At 46.5% G+C, this 15,050-nt stretch overlaps 1 long non-coding RNA gene across 1 annotated transcript; it reads left to right on the forward strand.

Annotated features, from left to right (window-relative positions):
- Positions 1–215: 215 nt before the first annotated feature.
- On the forward strand, positions 216–11,864 carry LOC134943548 (uncharacterized). The gene is made up of 3 exons (XR_010181603.1): positions 216–569; positions 2,997–3,111; positions 11,291–11,864. It is a non-coding gene; the product is annotated as an uncharacterized LOC134943548 (long non-coding RNA).
- Positions 11,865–15,050: the final 3,186 nt, after the last annotated feature.

The raw sequence follows: 15,050 nt of genomic DNA on the forward strand, positions 1-15,050 counted from the left end.
TCTGTGTGTCAGTGAGTTTGTGCTTGTGTGTCAGTGTATATATGTGTTTGTCTGTGTGTATGTTATGTCTGTATTGATATATATCAGCAGCCGTTATGAGTCCATTCATTTTCCAAAAAACCATAGGAAAAAAAAAAACATTGTAATGTTTTGTTTTCTTTTTAAAATGTGTCATTGGGTAATTGTAATCCTTTACTCCCACCTCTGTTAGGCCAGGCACAACGACAACGCAGGAGGCAGAAATGCCATGTGTCTCACAGTAGCGACTAAGAAAGGACATCCTCTGCCTCTCCTCCACAACCCCCCTCTGCCACTCCTTCTGAACCCCCCTCACCCTCTCACTTCCAACCCCCTCTGCCATTCCTTCTGAAGCCCCCTCTCCCTCTCACTTCCAATCCCCCTCTGCCAATCCTCCTGGACCCCCTTCTCCCTCTCACTTCCAACCCCCCTCTGTCACTCCTTCTAAACCCCCCTCTCCCTCTCACTTCCAACCCCCCTCTGCCATTAATAATGGAGAGGCCACCGCTTCTGGGGATGAAGCTGCAGAAGCACCATCCCAAACACACAAAGTAAGTGCTTACACATACATTTGCAATTTTAAAGTAGGTGATATGTGGTGATTAGTGGTGTTTGTGTTTCTCTATAAAAGGCAAAGAATATGTTGCTAACATAGGCAGCCATGACAATACATTTTTATCTATTTTTTTTAAAGAGAATAGAGTGATAGTGGTTGTAAGGTTAAATGGAACCATGGAACCATGGAAGGTGTTTTTAAAAAATAAGATAGTTGAATTTTATGCATTTTATGTACTAATGTAATTATTTTTTCTTGTAAAAAATAATATGAGATTGGCTAAAGTGTTAATAGGGCCCCTTAGCACATTCTTCAGGACTCCACACACTTGTTCCCCATCCTCACCCACACATGACCCCAACCAGGAACTAACCTCCTCAGCCCGTGACTTCTGTTTTCCTATCAGTGACAGTCAGTGTGCTGATGCAGGGACATCTGGTGTCAGTTTCCTGGCCATCTGATTCCTCCCTCGCGCTCAGCACCAACACCCTCCCGAGCACTGAACCCAGGCTCCACCCCAATTAACTCCCCTGCCCCCGCACCACGCTACTCAGTGCTGGTCGGGAACTTATCTTCTGAGTCCTGTGCCTTCTGCTTATCTAACAGTGTACCACGGCGCTGCAGGCACATCTGCTGTCAGTGTCCTGGCCGGCTCCTTCTACCCGTCCTCACTGAAGTAGTGAGGGCAGATAGACGGAGCCAGCCAGGACACTGACAGCAGATGTGCCTGCAGCGGTACACTGTTAGATAAGCAGAAGGCATGGAGCTCAGGAGGTGAGTGCAAGACTCAGTCAGTGCAGCATAAGTGGGTGCAGGGCTAGGGCCGGGGCCCCAGAGGTGGACCGGGCCCCCAGAGGTGGACCAGGCCCCATAGCAGCCGCACTCCCTGCACCTATTGTACCTACACCTATGTTGAACCTGATGTGTTTTATTATCTTAAAAAAACTAGAAAGCTTTTATTTATTCCCTGTCTTATAGATGTTCCTGAGGAAAGAGATGCCCTCATTCAGGATTGTTTGGCCAATATGTATGGCTACCTGAGGGGGTTGTTGCAGGAAGTTATTGTCTTGCAAAATTCATTTTGACTTTATTAGTTTTTGTTTTGATGTTTTTGATTAAAATTTTTGATACTGAATATGTTTAAAAAAAAATCATAAGTAATAATTTGAAAACTAACAATTTGTGGTGTTTTTATTGTAAAAAATAAATAATGTTTTTGTGTAGGGATATTTCTTTCTATTTGTCACTCTCTCTATTTGTATATATTTGGAAACATTTATGGTCATTATTCAATCTTCACATCAAAACAGTTTGGTGTGTTTGATATACTATTTGTTAAATTAGAAAAATTTGCTTAAATCAATTGATTATTGAAATGATGTCTCATTGTACAGTAGGAAACATCAATGGTTTTTTTGAAGTTAGGTCAGTGGTTCCCAAACTGTGTGTCGTGTCTCCCTGGGGTGCCTCAGGACACTTGCAGGGGTGTCTTGGATTGGTGGTGCAGGACCAATTTAAATTATTTATGGTCAATGTAATAGGCAAAACCAGTGCTGGTGGCTGCCAATCATAAACTATGTGGACAAACAGAAGCAATTCCTGTCCCAAACCACACAACTGACCCTAAGGATGACATATAAACACAATATACTTCATTTAATATTTATTCTAAATCTCTCAATAAAAAACTTTTGGCCTAGGGGTGCCGTGAAAAAAATTCTGATACTCTAGGGCACCGTGATTCAAAAAAGTTTGGCAACCACTGAGTTAGGTAGTGCAATATTTGTGGTTAAAACTCAGTTGCTTTGCAAAAATTGCGACTTCAGAGACCTTTATGCAAAAATTGCGACTGTGTACATTTTTACGCAAAAATTGCGATTTTGACAAGTCCACCTTTTTTGTAACATTAAATTAGTGTTGCAGATTTTCTGTTTGGGCGTGCTTTCGCAATTTTGCGATTGGTTGCAGTTTTTGCAAATTTGTACTTTTTACGATCCTTACTGAATTAGGCCCTTAATGTAAAAGAATTGCCAAGTTCAGCAAATTTGATCACTTGGTGAGCAGATTGATAAAATAAGTCTCATGTTATATATTAGTACAGAATGATGTGGTCACAAACTTTTCAAAGAACTGAGGCTGTGGTGGCTGGGATTTCCCAGCCATCATTCATTTGGATCCTGAAGCGCATCTGTGATGCTTTCCTGGCCTGCATCAGCCAATTTATTTCCATGCCTTTAGATGAAGAGTCCCTACGTGGGGTGGAGCAGAATTTTCGAGAATCTTCTGGCTTCCCACATGTTATAGGGGTAGTGGATGGATCACATATTCCATTAGTGCCGCCATCTAAGAATGGTAGAATTTATAGAAACCAAAAACACTTTCATTCTTTAAATATAAGTCTGTATGTGATTCATCCCTCCAGATTATATCCCTGAACGCTGAGTTTCCAGGATGCGCACATGATTCTCGTGTGATAAAGCAGTCAGGGATTTGTCAAAGATTATCGGTGATGCAAGGTGCTGATGCGTGGTTGTTGGGTAAGTGTTGGATGTTTTGTTTAAATTATTGTTTGAAATGTGTGAATTATACATTTATGAGATTAGAACACCCATTTTATTTCCTCATATTTCAAGAGATAGTGGCTATCTCTGCATGCCTTGGCTCCTGACTCTTTATTCCAACCCCACACCAGGACCACAATCGAATTACAACACCGCGCTTACAGCCACCAGGCAGGTTGTAGAGCAGTGTTTTGGCCTATTAAAAGGCAGAATCCGCTGCCTACACCAAACTGGTGGCACATGCTTGTATTCACCGGAAATGGTCTCAAAAATTGTGGTCCTGTGTTGTGTGTGGCATAACATCGCAATAAGGAGTCAGGTGCCATTTCCAGAAGAAGACCTGTTGCTAGAGGATGAGCAGGATAATGATGGGCCAGTGACATCACAAGTAAGAGGGAGGACCTTCCGTAAAAAAGTTGTGAACAAATATTTTTGGTATGTATATATAAATAATATTACTTGTGATTGAGTTTTTAATTTATTATTTTTTTTTTAAATGTAACTAAACAGTTGTGATTATGTTTTTGGGGAAAAAAATTAAATGTACAAAGTTAAGACAGTATGGCTGCAGTTATGTAATTAAAACAAACAATCCCCTCTATGAAGGTAGGGCATCCCATCCGCATATGTTGTGGGCTCTGTGTTTCCAACAGGCTGGTGTGAGTACAGGGGACATGACCTAACATGATGTGTGGAGCACAGATAATGTAACTATTAATGTTCATGCATGGACTATCCATGTATGTCCAGTACATACTGAACATACATGAAGGTTATGCTTGACCTATCCTGAGATGTCAAATCCCATATTGAATTAGATGCCAAAAGGCTATTTGAACATAATAATACTAAAAATGTGAAGGTTAATAATGCAAGGCAATACTGAAACAGGGTTGCTGATGCAGTAGTCATGGTTGTAACCATGGTAACGACATGCATTTTTAACTAATAATATAGACATGCAATGTGGTTGGACTAACTCAAATTCAAAATGTTGATTATAAGACAATGGGGGTCATTCCGAGTTGTTCGCTAGGTATTTTCCTTCGCATCGCAGCGATTTTCCGCTAACTGTGCATGCGCAATGTCCGCACTGCGACTGCGCCAAGTAAATTTGCTATGTAGTTAGGTATTTTACTCACGGCATTACGAGGTTTTTTCTTCGTTCTGGTGATCGTAGTGTGATTGACAGGAAGTGGGTGTTTCTGGGCCGAAACAGGCCGTTTTATGGGAGTGTGTGAAAAAACGCTACCGTTTCTGGGAAAAACGCGGGAGTGGCTGGAGAAACGGAGGAGTGTCTGGGCGAACGCTGGGTGTGTTTATGACGTCAAACCAGGAACGACAAGCACTGAACTGATCGCAGATGCCAAGTAAGTTTGAAGCTACTCAGAAACTGCTAAGAAGTGTCTATTCGCAATTTTGCTAATCTTTCGTTCGCAATTTTGATAAGCTAAGATTCACTCCCAGTAGGCGGCGGCTTAGCGTGTGCAAAGCTGCTAAAAGCAGCTTGCGAGCGAACAACTCGGAATGACCACCAATGTCACATAAGAATGTATTAATGGTATTTTTGTGATCTTATAAACAACATCATACCAAATTCCCTTTGAAGAGTGGATTCCTGGGAGCCATATATCTTTTGTGGAATGATGGACATCAATCTTTTTTTATTTGTTACATTTTTTAATTTCGTAGTAATATGATGTGAACACATTTGTTTTCATTTCATGTAGCATAAACAATAAGCTGTTTTTTTTACAATGAAAGCTGACAATATTTTATGGGTTTTTATGTAAGGTTAATATTATTTCAAGTATATTTGTCTCAACCAAGTAATAATAAGATTTTAAACCTACCGGTAAATCTTTTTCTCCTAGTCCGTAGAGGATGCTGGGGACTCCGTAAGGACCATGGGGTATAGACGGGCTCCGCAGGAAACCTGGGCACTATAAAGACTTTAGATGGGTGTGCACTGGCTCCTCCCTCTATGCCCCTCCTCCAGACCTCAGTTAGAGAACTGTGCTCAGAGGAGACGGACAGTACGAGGAAAGGATTTTTGTTAATCTAAGGGCAAGATACATACCAGCCCACACCATCCACACCGTACAACTTGGAACATACGAACCAGTTAACAGTATGAAACAAAACAGCATCAGCCCGAGACTGATCAAAACTGTAACATAACCCTTATGTAAGCAATAACTATATACAAGTCTTGCAGAATTTAGTCCGCACTGGGATGGGCGCCCAGCATCCTCTACGGACTAGGAGAAAAAGATTTACCGGTAGGTTTCAAATCTTATTTTCTCTTACGTCCTAGAGGATGCTGGGGACTCCGTAAGGACCATGGGGATTATACCAAAGCTCCAGACCGGGCGGGAGAGTGCAGATGACTCTGCAGCACCGATTGAGCAAACATGAGGTCCTCCTCAGCCAAGGTATCAAACTTGTAGAATTTAGCAAAAATGTTTGAACCCGACCAAGTCGCCGCTCGGCAAAGCTGTAATGCCGAGATGCCTCGGGCAGCCGCCCAAGAAGAGCCCACCTTTCTAGTGGAATGGGCCTTTACCGAATTTGGTAACGGCAGTCCAGCCGTAGAATGAGCCTGCTGAATCGTGTTACAGATCCAGCGAGCAATAGTCTGTTTAGAAGCAGGAGCGCCAAGCTTGTTAGCTGCATACAGGACAAACAGTGCCTCTGTTTTCCTAACCCGAGCCGTTCTGGCTACATTAAATTTTAAGGCCCTGACTACGTCAAGGGACTTGGAATCCTCCAAGTCACCCGTAGCCACAGGCACCACGATAGGTTGGTTCATATGAAAAGATGAAACCACCTTAGGCAAAAATTGAGGACGAGTCCTTAATTCTGCTCTATCCACATGGAAAATCAGATAGGGGCTCTTGTGAGACAAAGCCGCCAATTCGGACAACCGCCATGCAGATGCCAAGGCCAACAACATGACCACCTTCCAAGTGAGAAATTTTAAATCCACCGTTTGAAGAGGCTCAAACCAGTGAGATTTTAGGAACTGTAACACCACGTAAAGGTCCCATGGTGCCACTGGGGGCACAAAAGGAGGCTGGATGTGCAGCACTCCCTTTACAAAAGTCTGGACTTCTGGGAGAGAAGCCAATTCGTCTGAAAGAAAATTGATAGGGCTGAAATCTGTACCTTAATGGAGCCTAACTTTAGGCCCATATCCACTCCTGTCTGTAGAAAGTGGAGAAAACGGCCCAGATGGAAATCTTCAGTAGGAGCATTCGTGGCTTCACACCAAGATACATACTTCCTCCAGATGCGGTGATAATGTTTCGCTGTCACCTCCTTCCTAGCCTTAATCAGAGTAGGGATGACGTCCTCCGGAATACCTTTCCCCGCTAGGATTTGGTGTTCAACCGCCATGCCGTCAAACGTAACCGCGGTAAATCTTGGAACATGCAGGGCCCCTGCTGCAATAGGTCTTCCCTGAGAGGAAGAGGCCACGGATTTTCTGTGAGCATTTCCTGAAGATCTGAATACCAGGCCCTTCGAGGTCAATCCGGAACAATGAGTATTGTCTGCACTCTTTTTCATCTTATGATTCTCAGTATTTTTGAGATGAGCGGAAGAGGAGGGAACACATAGACCGACTGAAACACCCATGGTGTCACCAGGGCGTCCACCGCTACTGCCTGAGGGTCCCTTGACCTGGCACAATACCTCCGAAGCTTCTTGTTGAGGCGTGACGCCATCATGTCTATTTGTGGAAGTCCCCACTGACTTGTTATCTCTGCAAAAACTTCTTGATGAAGTCCCCACTCTCCTGGATGGAGATCATGTCTGCTGAGGAAGTCTGCTTCCCAGTTGTCCACTCCTGGAATGAAGACTGCTGACAGAGCGCTTGCGTGATTTTCTGCCCAGCGAAGAATCCTGGTGGCTTCCGCCATTGCCACTCTGCTCCTTGTCCCGCCTTGGTGGTTTACATGAGCCACAGCTGTGACGTTGTCTGATTGAATCAGAACCGGTAGGTTGCGAAGAAGATTCTCCGCTTGTCGTAGGCCGTTGTATATGGCCCTCAATTCCAGTACGTTGATGTGTAGACAAGCCTCCTGGCTTGACCATAGTCCCTGAAAATTTCTTCCTTGTGTGACTGCTCCCCATCCTTGGAGGCTCGCGTCCGTGGTCACCAGAACCCAGTCTTGAATGCCGAACCTGCGACCTTCGAGAAGGTGAGCACTCTGCAGCCACCACAGGAGAGACACCCTGGCCCTGGGGGACAGGCTTATTTTCTGATGTATTTGTAGATGGGACCCCGACCACTTGTCCAGAAGGTCCCACTGAAACATCCTCGCATGGAACCTGCCGAAGGGGATGGCCTTGTAGGTCGCCACCATTTTTCCCAGTACTCGAGTGCATTGATGGACTGACACTTTTTTTGGTTTAACAGGTCTCTGACCATGTTCTGGAGTTCCTGGGCTTTTTCCATCGGGAGAAAAACCCTCTTTTGTTCTGTGTCCAGAATCATGCCTAAGAAAGATAGCCGAGTCGTTGGAATCAACTGTGACTTTGGTAGATTTAGAATCCAGCCATGCTGCTGCAGCACTCCCAGGGAGAGCGACACGCTTTTCTGCAATCGATCTCTCGATCTCGCTTTTAATAGGAGATCGTCCGAGTACGGGATAATTGTGACTCCCTGCCTGCGCAGGAGCACCATCATTTCCGCCATGACCTTGGTGAAAATCCTCGGGGCCGTGGAAAGCCCAAACGGCAACGTCTGAAACTGGTAATGACAGTCCTGTACAGCGAATCTCAGGTATGCCTGATGAGGGGGATATATGGGGACATGAAGGTATGTAGCCTTTATGTCTAGTGACACCATAAAATCCCCCCCCCCTTCCAGGCTGGAGATAACTGCCCGGAGCGATTCCATATTGAATTTGAACTTTTTCAAGTACAGGTTTAGGGATTTTAGATTTAGAATGGGTCTGACCGAGCCATCCGGTTTCGGGACCACAAACAGGGTTGAATAGTACCCCTTCCCCTGTTGCACTAGGGGAACCTTGACAATCACTTGTTGTTGACACACTTTTTGAATTGCAGCTAAAACTATCTCCTTTTCTGGGGGAGAAGCTGGTAAAGCCGATTTGAAAAATCGGCGAGGAGGCACGTCTTCGAATTCCAGCTTGTAGCCTTGGGATACAATTTCCATCGCCCAAGGATCCACGTCTGACTGAACCCAGATGTGGCTGAAGAGTCGAAGACGTGCCCCCACCGGCGCGGACTTCCTCAGAGGAGCCCCAGCATCATGCAGTGGATTTAGTAGAAGCCGGGGAGGACTTCTGCTCCTGGGAACTAGCCGTAGCAGGCATTCTTTTCCCTCTACCCTTACCTCTGGCGAGGAAGGAAAAGCCCCGACCTCTTCTGGACTTATGCGACCGAAAGGACTGCATCTGATATTGTGGTGTTTTCTTTTGCTGTGGGGGAACATAAGGTAAAAAAGAAGATTTACCCACGGTAGCTGTGGAAACCAGGTCCGCGAGACCTTCCCCAAATAAAACCTCACCCTTGTAAGGCAAAACTTCCATATGTCTCTTTGAGTCGGCCTCACCCGTCCATTGGCGGGTCCACAGGGCTCGCCTAGACGAAATCGCCATGGCGTTGGCTCTCGAACCTAACAGCCCAACGTCTCTCGAAGCGTCTCTCATATATAAGACTGCATCTTTAATGTGACCTAAGGTGAATAAAATGCTATCCTTATCTAGGGTATCAATGTCAGATGACAAGGTATCTGCCCAAGCTGCTACAGCGCTACAAACCCAATCCGACGCCTTTGCCGGTCTGAGCAAGGCACCAGTATATGCGTAAATTGATTTTAAGGTAGTTTCCTGTCTGCGATCAGCAGGATCCTTGAGGGCTGCCGTGTCTGGAGACGGTAACGCCACCTTTTTGGACAAGTGCGTTAAAGCCTTGTCCACCCTGGGCGAGGATTCCCACCGTAACCTGTCCTGTGCAGGGAAAGGATACGCCATAAGAATTCTCTTGGGAATCTGCAGTTTCTTGTCTGGAGTTTCCCAAGCCTTTTCAAATAATGCGTTCAGCTCATGAGATGGGGGAAAGGTTACCTCAGGTTTCTTTTCCTGAAACATGCATACCCTCGTGTCAGGGACAGAGGGGTCATCTGTGATATGCAAAACATCTTTTATTGCAATAATCATATACTGAATATTTTTGGCCACCCTTGGGTGTAACCTTGCATCATCGTAGTCGACACTGGAGTCAGAATCCGTGTCGTTTTCAGTGTCTGCTACTTGGGACAGGGGACGTTTCTGAGACCCTGGAGGGCCCTGTGATACAGCCAAAGCCATGGATTGACTCCCTGTCTTTTCTCTGGACTCTGCTTTGTCCATTCTCTTATGTAATAAAGACACATTTGCATTTAAAACATTCCACATATCCAGCCAATCAGGTGTCGGCGTCGCCGACGGAGACACCACAATCATCTGCTCCACCTCCTCCTTAGATGAGCCTTCCGCTTCAGACATGCCGACACACACGTACTGACACCCCCACACACTCAGGGATAGATATAGATATATATATATATATATATATATATGGAGACAGTCCCCCAATAAGGCCCTTTGGAGAGACAGAGAGAGAGAGTATGCCAGCACACACCCAGCGCCACCGGACACTGGAATAAAATCCCAGTCAGTACAGCGCTTTTATAAATATACTTACTGCACCAATTAAATGTGCCCCCCCCCCCCCTCTTTTTTGCCCTCTGTACTTGTCTTCAGCAGGGGAGAGTCCGGAAAGCCACCTTCTCTGCAGCGTGCTGTGGAGAAAATGGCGCTGGTTAGTGCTGAGGAATCAAGCTCCGCCCCCTTACCGGCAGGCTTCGATCCCGCTCAAATCTTTATACTGGCGGGGGTTTTTGCAATATACTGCCTCCGCAGTATATATCTATGCCAGTGTCCCCAGAGGGTTAATAATTGCTGCCCAGGGCGCCCCCCCTGCGCCCTGCACCCATACAGTGCCGCCAGTGTGTGTGTGTGTTGGGAGCAATGGCGTGCAGCGTTACCGCTGCGCATTACCTCATAGAAGATCAGAAGTCTTCTGCCGCCTTTGAAGTCTTCTATCTTCTCATACTCACCCGGCTTCTATCTTCCGGCTCTGTGAGGAGGACGGCGGCGCGGCTCCGGGACGAACGGCGAGGGTGAGACCTGCGTTCCGACCCTCTGGAGCTAATGGTGTCCAGTAGCCTAAGAAGCAGAGCCTATCATTTAAGTAGGCCTGCTTCTCTCCCCTTAGTCCCACGATGCAGGGAGCCTGTTGCCAGCAGAAAATAAAAAACCTAACAAAAAGTCTTTTTTCAGAGAAACTCAGTAGAGCTCCCCTGCAGTGCACCCAGTCTCCTCTGTGCACAGGATCTAACTGAGGTCTGGAGGAGGGGCATAGAGGGAGGAGCCAGTGCACACCAATCTAAAGTCTTGAGTGCCCAGGTCTCCTGCGGAGCCCGTCTATACCCCATGGTCCTTACGGAGTCCCCAGCATCCTCTAGGACGTAAGAGAAAGATAACATATGAGGTGTGTTAATTATATAGTAAACGTGAGATTAACCACGGATATGCGTTCCCATTGTGTACGTACGCAGGAGCGAAAGTATGCATAGTCAGTATACCATGCATACCGTTATATTGATAGTTTGGTTATTGACAGTACATGTCAGCCATTTTTATGCACTTAACCAATCATAGGAATGTTAAAATTGTATAGTTTTTATAATGCATAAAGTTAGATTGATAATTTAAATATGCAAATGTGGTATTCCTGTGAGGTGTAACTCCACTGATTGCACACCCAGCCAGCAGCATCTAACACAGTGCACCCTAAATGGGAATCTATGATGGTTCCTCTGCGGGCAGGATGTGCCTCACATGGATTGTTCTTACAGGTTATATCATACAACTACACAAGTGCCCGTTTTCCCATGTATGCATTGGGCCCGTGTATGGCGTACCTCCCACAGTGTAACCTTCATAGTGTGCCCAACATGGCTGCCTCATCTTGTACACTTGTGGGTGAGATAAAAATACATGGACATGATAGTTTTGTTTGTACCCTACGCTGAACGTTAGGACACTGCAATCACCCCATTTTGTGTCATCTCTTCTAGGGGTGGAATATTCCACCCAGGGTAATCCTACGCAGTGCGCCCAAGATGCCTTCCACACCTGGTACCCTGTGAGGGTCGAATACACAACCCATGGAAGTTATTACCCAAAATGCCTACACCAATCCTGCATTATGATTACTCTATGTGTTCTAGGTATTAATTTTTATGCCTGTGTGGCCTGTGTATTGCTGTATTAATCTTCTGTATTATGTTTATTTTTGTGTAAAGCACTTTGAGTCCTGTTTGGAGAAAGAGCGCTATATATAAATAAAATTATTATTATTATTATTATTATTAATTATTATTAATAACTCTGTTCATGAACCCATTATAATTTTTGAATCACATAACATTATAAATGAGTTCAAGATGGCACCGCGGTTGGCTGCCTTGGTGCTGCTCTGCCAAGCAACCTTCATTTTTACATGTATAATATGTATAATATGTCGAGTCTATTGTACAGTTGCAATGTGCAGTATGAACTCATACATGTAATGTTTGTAATGTATGCTGCGTTCTTCCCCCTTCTTATGCTATGTATTCCCCCTTCATGTTGCTGCTTGGCAATGCATTGTACCACAAAAAATTCCTAGTGTACGTGAGTACACCTGACCAATAAAGCTGATTCTGATTCTGATGTCAGCATCTTTATGTCCATAACCAATCAGTAGTAAACTAATATTCTAATTCTAAATAGCAGATATTGTTGTACAGACGCCATTGTCATCATGAGAGCTTCTGCATTCACAGCACAGGAGCTGCATATTCTTACGCAGGTGATGGACAGGAGGTGGGGGGCACACACCCCTATATTTCAAATGCGGTCAAACAGGTCACTTATAGAGAGGTTCGCAGGTGGCTCTGCATCCACTGTGTGTCCAGCTGCACAGTTATACAGTTAGAAAGGCGGTGGTCTGACCTCCATTGGCGGCAGCCAGATATGCTGAAGCGCATTCGGGAGGACATATGCAGGCGTAAGTACACACACATAAGTACACAAGCATATGTACACAGGCATGTTGGAGGGATGTTTTGAAATGAGTGTGTTTGTGTGTCAGTGAGTGTGTGTGTTTGTGAGTGTGTGTTTGTGTGTCAGTGAGTTTGTGTTTGTGTGTCAGTGTATGTATGTGTTTGTGTGTATGTTAGGTCTGTGTAGAGATGTGCCCTGTGTCACATCTCTACACAGGTGGGTGTCCGGTGCAGGGATCAGGCTTTTCCCTGCACCAGACCGGCAGCGACGACTGGCAGCGCCGCGGCAGTGGCGCTTTAAACTTGGTGCCAATTTGGCCCCCAATGAGAAGCACCGCCCACAGGATTTCAAATCCGGCGCCGTCCGCGAGCCAATCACGGCTCGCGGGGCGTCGGCCAATCACGGGTGGGCACGGTAAGCCAAACGGCGCTCGCCGCGTCACAGGCCCCACCCCCGGCGAGTGACATCAGACGCCGCCGGGAGCAGAAGATGACGGGAGGCCGTGCTGAATAGCGGCAAAGATCGGGATGAGGAGGAGAGACCGTGACAGAGGAGAAGACGGTGGCCGTTTGGGGAAAAGATCCGGTGGCTGCTGAAGAGGCCAGAAGATGCCGGGTTCCAGAAAGAAGATGACAAAAACAAAAAAGCTGTGTGCTCAGTGAGTGGTGCTGTATAAGATTGTCAGCAGCGACTTGGAAAGGGAAATGCCAGTCCCTAAAGAATATACTGAATACAACAAAAAACAAGTTACGCTCAACAATCAAATGTAAAAACATTTATTTGATAAAATTATATTTATAACAACAAATCTCCCGGGAGTATGATTGAGACAATTCAACATAACATAAAATCTGTTAAATACAATATCCCTATGCCCAAATGGGTTATAGTAGTGGAATTTCTTTTTTTTTAAATTCCTAATGGTCTAAAACATATGAACCCGGAGGTGTCGTTTTAGATATGGTAACAACAATAATTTTTAGCTGTTAAAATAGACTATAGGTCTATGTGCAAATACATATGACTCACTTGATACGTGAAAGTCACAAACAGTCCTGAATCCGTATGAACAAATATCAATTCCAATGGTCCTGGAGTCAGAAAGACCCTGGAAATAGGATTATGGTGCTCAGATGAACAATGATGATAAACGGATGGATGATGTATTAAACTCAGGCCGCTGTAATGATGATAGCAGGGAGAGCCCGGAGTGATGTTTCTGCAGCCAGCCGCTGACCCCTGCACGGGGGATGGAGAGAAGTGCCCGCACTGGCCGCCGGGCTGAGGTGGAATACAGCCGTGCACAGAGCTGACACAGGCTGAGATGTCCAGGCGGCTAGATGTTACCAATGCGGCACGATGTGACGGCTCTCCACAGAGACGGCTGACTGAACTCCCACGGGCAGCTCTGATTGAGCCTCCCTGCAAATCACCTGGTATGGAAAAAAGTGATGGTGGAGCCGCGGTGAGCTTTGCCGGCTGTGTGCTAAAGCCAGCCACGCTGTGATCGGCAGTGTTGGGACTGCGCTTCCACGCAGGGCTCCAATTCAACCTCACTTTATTGTGCCACCGGCGGGAACAGAAGGCACCGGAGACCCGGCACCTAGGCGTCAGCTGGATGGCAAATAGCTGTATTAGCAGCGGCCGTGGTGGGACTGATCTACTGTGAGCCTCCGGCTGATCCTGACTTCAAATAGAACAGGAGTGTTCTAGGAAAGTACACCTGTATCCTTAACGCGTTTCAACGCCAGCAGGGCGTCTTTTTCCATAAGGCAGGTATCCCTTAATGCGTTTCAACACCAGCAGGGTGTCTTTTTCCAAAAGGCAGGTAAGAAGATGTCCAGCGGCGGCTGGACGCGGAGGAGCGACGGCGGCGCCGCTGGCCAGGACAGGCCAGCGGCAGAAGAGTGAAGAGGAGCGCCGGAGAGGCCACCAGGGGAGGAAAGCAAAAGAGCTAACGAAGCTCCCCCTTGGTGCCTCTCCCAACGGACAGGTAGGCCCTCGGTGAGGGTGCCTGTCATCCCCCCCCTTCTCTCCTCCCTAGACCACCAGGGATCAGGCATTAGGCCCATGGGCACAGTCAGGCCACAGGCCTGTGGCACTGCAGGCAGGCACTAGGCCCGTGGGTAATAACAGGCAGTAGGCCTGTGCACATTAGAGGGCATTAGGCCCTAGTTCATTAGTGGCCGCTAGGGATATAAGGTGGCCCTGGGCATTAGGCCCAGGTCACCCAAAGGGCCCCAAGTTAGGCGCTAGGCCCGAGGGAAAAGTCGGGACTTGGGCCTGTGGGTAGATAGGGGGCACTAGGCCCAGCAAATAGAGGATTACTTCCCCCACCCCCCAAGGTGAATAAAGGTGGCACTGGGCACTAGGTCCAGGCCACCCTGAGGTGTATAGGTAGGCAGGCCTGCTTGGCCTGAGCCTCATATAAGTAAGTGTACAGGAGGTGGATAGGCTGTACGGCGCCCACCCCCCAGAGAGCAGGTAGGGATTTAAAGGGACAGCACCATTTACCTTTGTACTGTGATATTTGTGATGTATGCAGGGCCAAGGTTGTCTATAGTTTGTTCGCACCACACACACAGAGCTAGTTTGAGGACTCTGCCGTTGTAGTTAGTGTAGTGGTGTTACATCAGGATAGAGTTAGGCCCTGCACGGCTGTTGTTTGGTTGCCTCCCTACAGGGACCTGTAAGTGGAGAGGAAGATTGCAGTGCAAGACTGACAATGGTGAGTGATACCTCTGTCTGTTTGTCCCTTTCGATGAGTGTTTCGGTGAGCTTTGCACGCAG

The sequence above is a fragment of the Pseudophryne corroboree genome, chromosome 7, assembly GCF_028390025.1.
Source record: "Pseudophryne corroboree isolate aPseCor3 chromosome 7, aPseCor3.hap2, whole genome shotgun sequence".
NCBI classification, from domain to species: domain Eukaryota; kingdom Metazoa; phylum Chordata; class Amphibia; order Anura; family Myobatrachidae; genus Pseudophryne; species Pseudophryne corroboree.